Raw genomic sequence first — 7,251 nt, 5'->3', positions numbered from 1 at the left:
AATGTGTACGTAACTCCCCTGAACATAAACAATACACATAATTATAAAGTTAAATAACACAAAAACTCTAAAGTATTAAAAAATTAAGGCTTGAGGCCAGAGGGATAGCTGAGGAGTTAAAAACAGAGGATCTAACTTTCTAGCAGTCATATTGGTGGCTCACAACTGCCTTTAACTTTAGCTTCAGAAGACCCAATAATCTCTTCTTTCTTCCACTGACACTTGCACACATGTAGCATACACTCTATGTATGTGTAATGAAAAACTATTAAAAATTAATGCTAGCTGTTAAAAAAAACAGGAGAAAATATAAAACTTATTCAATCCATGATAGTAATATTTAATTAAAGGCTGAAGCTACATCACAAAGGAAAAATCAGGTAGCATTATATAATAGATCAATACATCTAAAATGCATAAAAAGTCAGGAAACTAGTTAATTGACAAAATAGAGAATTTTATTTTGTACGTTGGATTCTAGATGGATTTTAAGACACATTGAGGGCTTGTAGAAGTTTACATAAGTTTCCTGGGTGGTGATTGAAGAATATGAAGAATCACTGCATAAGCAGAAATACCATTTGTATATTAACACTGGAAATGGTGCATTCTTGCCAACAATAAGTTAAGTGCAAATTAAAACGTTGATGCCATGTTACATTATACCTCTAAAAGTAGTGACAATAAAGGATCAATATTAAAACCAGTGATGAGACTTTTGGGAAAATTGAAACATTTATACATTTCTAGTGGCATTGTAAATGATTTCAGCCAATTTGATGAACACTCTGGCAGGTTTTAGCAAGAGCCATAAAAATGTTCATACCTTTTCACTAAATAATCTCATACTTTGGCACTTTTTTTAAAGCTATAACTCAGGAGAAGGAAAGCAGTATGTGCTATTTATTATAATGGAAATCTTATAATGGAAATCTGGATATAACCAATAGGGGTTATAGGGATGCTATAAACTTAGGGCATTTAAAAATGAATAGAATTACATGAAACCAATAGAAATGATTAATATAAAAATAATGTGATATATAAGAAAGTGTATTCAAAATATCAAATTAAGTAGATTATCTGAGTTTATGTAAGAAGATCTAATATGAGGATGTAGATGTAGTTAAGTGGTAGAGTATTTGAATAGTTTGCACAAGGTCCTAGGTTCCATCCTCAGCAACATGCACACACACACGCACACACACACACACACACACACATGCACATGTGCACTCGCACACGCACACACACACATACACACTTACACTCACACACATATACATGCACATGGGAGGGAGGGAAGGATGGAAGAAGGGAGACACACACATAAACACACACATTGAGAGAGAGAAGAGAGAGAGAGAGAGAGAGAGAGAGAGAGAGAGAGAGAGAGAGAATATGAATCCCTAGGAGCTAGAGTTCACCAAAATACTCCCATTATGAAATCCCATATTGAAAAGAATTCTTGGCAGTCGAGTAGGATTAAAAATGTTAGAAATAATAAACCAAATGTAATGAAAAAAGACAGATTTAGAGTTAAAGAAATACACATACAGAATCTCTGATGCATGTTTTTGCGTTGTTTAACATTGCACAAAGGTAACAGAAGAGGATCTGTGAAGTTGGAATAACCATGAGAATCACGTCTCTGGCTAAAAGTAAAATATAAACGTGGGAGGCAGAGCAATAGCTCAGCAGTTAATAGCAGTTAGTGCTCTTACAGAGAACCCAAGTTTGTTTATATATAAAAGTTACTAATTGTAAGCACTACTTAGGGACAAGACTATTATTTGCATCACTTTAGCAAGGAACTTAAAGGAAAACGAATTATACCCAATCCAAAGTTGTTAAATGCTTCTTGACAAATACAAACATAAAAATGGCTGTGGTCAATATCAAGTATGTAGTTACTCTTTTTTGTGTGTGTGGTTTTTTTTGTTTGTTTGTTTATTTATTTACTTAAACCTCATATTTTTTATTAGATATTTTCTTCATCTACATTTCAAATGCTATCCCCAAAGCCCCCTATACCCTCCCCCTGCCTTGCTCCCCAACCCACCCACTCCTGCTTCCTGGCCCTGGCTTTCCCCTGTACTTGGGCATAGAGCCTTAACAGGAGTAAGGGCCTCCCCTCCCATTGATGGCCGACTAGGCCATCCTCTGCTACATATGTAAGTAGAGACAAAAGCTCTGGGGGTACTGTTTAGTTACTCTTAACAGTAAGTCCAAAGTGAGTGTGAATAAAAAGGAGTATAGTATGGATATATGACTAGGGCCTTTTGGTATGGCACAACCAAATCATATGGGGGAAGCTGAGGTTAGTTTACAGGAAATATTTAAAATATTTTCAACAAACATACTTGAGGGAATCAGGAACCAGGAAAGGGTTAACTAGGCAGATTTAGTAACCAGGGAAACTGACTCTGGACCAGCATGGAGGTGCGGATCTACTGTACTGTGTGTGCAGTAGCAAGCATTTTATGCAGCCTTTGGATCAGTGGGGAAATGTACATGAACTCTAGATTAGCCAACCAACCCACTGTCACTATGGAGAGCTGTCAGGCTGCCAGCACCCGAGGGCACTTCCATAAAGACAGGTTAAAGCAGCTACTGCCATGGTCTGGATCCAATCGGAACCTAACTGGTGATACTCTTATCTTGTGTCATGCAGTATGCCAGTGGATGTGGCACTGGTACTACTAGGGTGATGTGGAAGCCTTCCTCACAGGCCATTAGGCTACACCCAGAGGCTGCAGCACCCACGTATACTAATAGAGGTTGGAGTAGTACTGCTTTGTAAGTATTATTGTGTCTTATTTTTCCATTTCATTTTCTGAGAAATTTATATACAAATACTGTATTTATATAAGTGCACCCTATACTTTTCTGTCTTTTCTTCAACCCTTTTTGTGTCCCTTCCACTTCCTCTTAAATTCATGACTTCCTTTTCTTTACTATTGTTGCATATATATATTTCTGAGTCCATTTAATGTTGTTCCTAGGCATAAGTGTTTAGTGGTTTAGTGCTGACCACTTGGGAATGGATAACTAATGAGTGCTGACCACTTGGGAATGGATAACCAATGAGTGCTGTCCACTTGGCAATGGATAACCAATTAGGACTCTTGTCCCTGGAGAAGATTGCTTCTCTCATAGCAGCTGTTAATTACCTGTAGCTCTTCATTTAGGGGTAGGACCTTGTAAGAGTTTTTTTTCCTTTTTGAGACTGGTTTTTATTATTGTAGACCAGGCTGGTTTTGAATCCACAGAGATTCACCTCTCTCTCTCTCTCTCTCTCTCTCTCTCTCTCTCTCTCTCTCTCTCTCTCTCCCTCTCCCCCTCTCTCTAATTAATTCTGGTATTAAAGGCATGTACCATCATGCCTGACATTATTTTTCTTATATGGAAAAAGCAAGTAATTGTAGAATCTTCCAGGTCATGTGCTCTAAATGGGGCTATCACCTATAAAAAGGCAAAACAAGATTCTTGAGAAACATTGTTATTACCATTTCAGTGAAAAAGACAAGATTCTCAGGGTTAAAGAAATGAGATACAAATGGAATACAGAAGAGATTAAACTGTATAGTCCTGAACCTAAAATAAAAAAAATCACTATGAAAATGAGTTATTTTATCTTTACATGTATTTTCTCTTCATTGGTCTACTGAGACAGCCCAGAGGCAAGACTGAATCTATTAGCAGTGAGCAGTACTATGATTTTAGCTTTGTAATATTTCCTAAAAAGAATCCAAGGCTCTTGGAAAAATGGTTGATTCATGGTTGGAGGCAAGAAATGAACAAGATACATCTGAAACAGCTCAATATCCTAGATGTTGGGACTATCCTAGTCATTTGACTTCTGTCAAAATGATTCAGGAGTCAACTTAAAGAAAAGCCACTGGAAGAAAGTATAAATTTAAGTATAATAATTATAAAAAATCAATAGATTGAAATGTATTATATAATGCCGGGCGTGGTGGCGCATGCCTTTAATCCCAGCACTTGGGAGGCAGAGGCAGGCGGATTTCTGAGTTCGAGGCCAGCCTGGTCTACAGAGTGAGTTCCAGGACAGCCAGGACTACCCAGAGAAACCCTGTCTCGAAAAACCAAAAAAAAAAGAAAAAAAAAGAAATGTATTTTATAATTCAATGAATATGTTTACAATGCCTTTTTAAAATAACTGAGTTCCTAACACTCCTCTGTCTATAAAGCCACAAGCCTAGTTGAAGAATGAAGGCTCATGAGCCCTCTCTGTGTATGAGGCACTTGTCCTGGGTAAGTGTACTTACCACCCATCATCACAGAAACCCCTCTTTATAGCAAATGGAGACCAGCACAGAAAACCACAACTGGGCACAATGTAGAGATCAAGAGATTGTGGGTAGCCCAGTTCTAATGGCTACATCTATACCACAGTTCCTGCAGGGAACATTACAGGAGATAGGATGAAAAGACTGAAAGATCCAGAATACCTGAAGTACACTGTGAAATAATCTCTTGTAGAAATGGCTGTATAAACATGATCAGAAGAATATACATATCAGTGAGCATTTTTAAAAGTTTGGAGGAAATCTCAGAGGGTACCACCTCTAGACAAACAGCTGTACATAACTATTGACTGCTGGAAGAAGGAGAATTGCCCTTTTCCAAGGATGAGGCACCTTTGTTGATTGTCCAATGCAGACAGGTCAGTTGTGAAACCATATACACAAGAAGAAAAGCAGACTTATCAAAGTATCTATCTATCTATCTATCTATCTATCTATCTATCTATCTATCTGTCTGTCTGTCTGTCTGTCTGTCTGTCTGTCTGTCTGTCTGTCTACCCATCATCTATCAATCATCTATCTATCCACCATCTATCAATCAATCATCTATCTATCTATCTATCTATCTATCTATCTATCTATCTATCTATCATCTATGAGGGGATTGGGGAGGGAGGGGAGAGAAAAATCAGATACAATTCTATTTCAATAGAAACATATTAAAATAATATTTTAAAATAATAACTGATGACTTTCCAAGGATGGTAGGGTATAAAATCATAGAAGTCCTTTTACTCTAGCAACTTTCTATTTTTACTGTATAATATGAAATTATTTTAAAAAGAAAATAATTTCCATTATTATATCTCTGATAATTTCTTCATCTAAAAATGTACTAAGATAAATGGGGGGGGGTAGAGTGGGGAAGAATAAAATACTTTAGGAATCTGGAAATTGACAATAGGCTAGTAGAATTTGGGGAAGATTTTATTTAGGAAAATGGCTCCATCCCAATAAGACTTGCAAGCTTTGGAAAATTTTTCTATCATTTCCACTCTCTATCTCTTTATCTCCATGGCAGCCAGTCTTGGAAACAAACAACTCGAATCCTCATTAAAGCATCCCAGCATCTTAGCAGACACCACATAAGGTCAAATGGTATGGAAGTTCTTTTTAAACCGTATTTCCAAAGAACTGTGGTGATTTGATATGTCTGATGGTTTCCTGGAAGGATCTGGGTTTTGCAGGCTGTCTTGATTGCATTTAGCACATACACGAGCTGGTATAAAAAGTCTTTTCCTGCTCTTTTTCCTCCTTTCCCTCAGAGGATTGTCTGCCTTCCAGATTAACCTCAACCCACTCAAGGGCCCGCTCCACTTCATCAAAGCTCATGAGTGATTTGCTTCTGTCTTTGCTTTTGCCACCTGTGGTGGATTTAAGGGCAAAATAGAAACTCAAGTGAATTGTCCCCAATGGAGGAATTAGAGAAAGGACCCAAGAAGCTGAAGGGGTTTGCAATCCCATAGGAGGAACAATGATATCAATCAACCAGACACCATCCACACCCCAGAACTCCCAGAAACTAAACCACCAACCAAAGAATATGTGTGGAGGGACTCATGGATCCAGCTGCATATGTAGCAGAGGATGGCCTTATCTGGCATCAATGGGAAAGGAGAGCTTTGGTCCTGTGAAAGTTTGATGCCCCAGTGTAAGTGAATGCGAGGGTGGAGAGGTGGGAATGTGTGGGTGGATGGGTGAACACCCTCATAGAAGCTCTGGGAGGAGGGACAGGATAAGGGATTTCCAGTGGGGAAACCAGGAAAGGGGATAACATTTGAAATGTAAATAAATTAAAAAGAAAAGATGGTTACAACTACTATTGGTTATTCATTCAGGTTGAATCAGGCATCATTTCATGTACCTCTAAGTGTCAATGTGTGTGAGGTGACCTGGAAAAACCATGGCATCATAGTTACTCTTCTGTACAGTTCTAAGTTACATTTGCAGTCTTGGTGTTCTTGTACCATATTGCTGCCCTATGTTGGTTAAACAAACCTTTACAGGGATAGTCATAGACTCCCTAAGACTGGCTTTATTATTACACTTGTTGCTACTTTTCTGTGGTTGGCTAAAGCTCTTACAGATATTAAGATAGCTACCAGGCACAATATTGTTAAGGAACTTGAGACTTGTAACTTAGGAATGTCATGTCTATTTGTCTTTGTGACTAGTATTGGACTCCTAAAAGTATCTTTGGTCTTTGCCTTTTGGAATATGATACTTTAGGGGTGAAATGCTTGGTTTGTGTACAAGGAGACCTGATTACATAGTCCATCAAATATGCCAGCTTCCCACAGCCAAGAAGGTGTCCCACTCACTTCTGGGATATAATTAAAAGGAGAAATACTCTCTATGAAATGTTTCCTATACTATATCTTGATGCCAACATCTTGAGAAACATTATTGTTCCTAATAAAAAGTAATGGCCTTTTCAGCAAATTGGTGGGTTTAAAAAGTTGCAAACTTTCTATATAAAATGTGCTTTGTCTAGAAATTTAAGATGTAAATGAATTTTTACATATAAGTTTGAAAATCAGGAGCCTGTTATGATGCTTATTTTTTAATATAAAAATAGGTAAATATTCATTTTTATTTTCTTTGTTTAAAATTATTTTATTAGATATTTTCTTCATTTACATTTCAAATGCTATCCCGAATGTCCCCTATACCCTCCCCAGCCCTGCTCCCCTATCCACTTACTCCCACTTCTTGGCCCTGGCATTCCCCTGTATGGGGCATATAAAGTTTGCAAGATCAAGGGTCCTCTCTTCCCAATGATGGCCAACTAGGCCATCTTCTGCTACATATGCAGCTAGAGACACGAGCTCTGGGGGTGCTGGTTAGTTCATATTGTTTTTCCAACTATAGGGTTGCAGGCCCTTTCAGCTCTTTGGGTAATTTCTCTAGCTCCTCCATT

At 37.8% G+C, this 7,251-nt stretch overlaps 1 pseudogene; it reads left to right on the top strand.

The window, feature by feature from the left end:
* The first annotated feature begins 2,436 nt into the window (after positions 1-2,436).
* On the top strand, positions 2,437-6,665 carry LOC110314316 (annotated as a pseudogene).
* Positions 6,666-7,251: the final 586 nt, after the last annotated feature.

Source organism: Mus pahari, chromosome X (assembly GCF_900095145.1).
Source record: "Mus pahari chromosome X, PAHARI_EIJ_v1.1, whole genome shotgun sequence".
NCBI lineage: Eukaryota > Metazoa > Chordata > Mammalia > Rodentia > Muridae > Mus > Mus pahari.
This window is presented reverse-complemented; position numbering and strand designations above follow the sequence as displayed.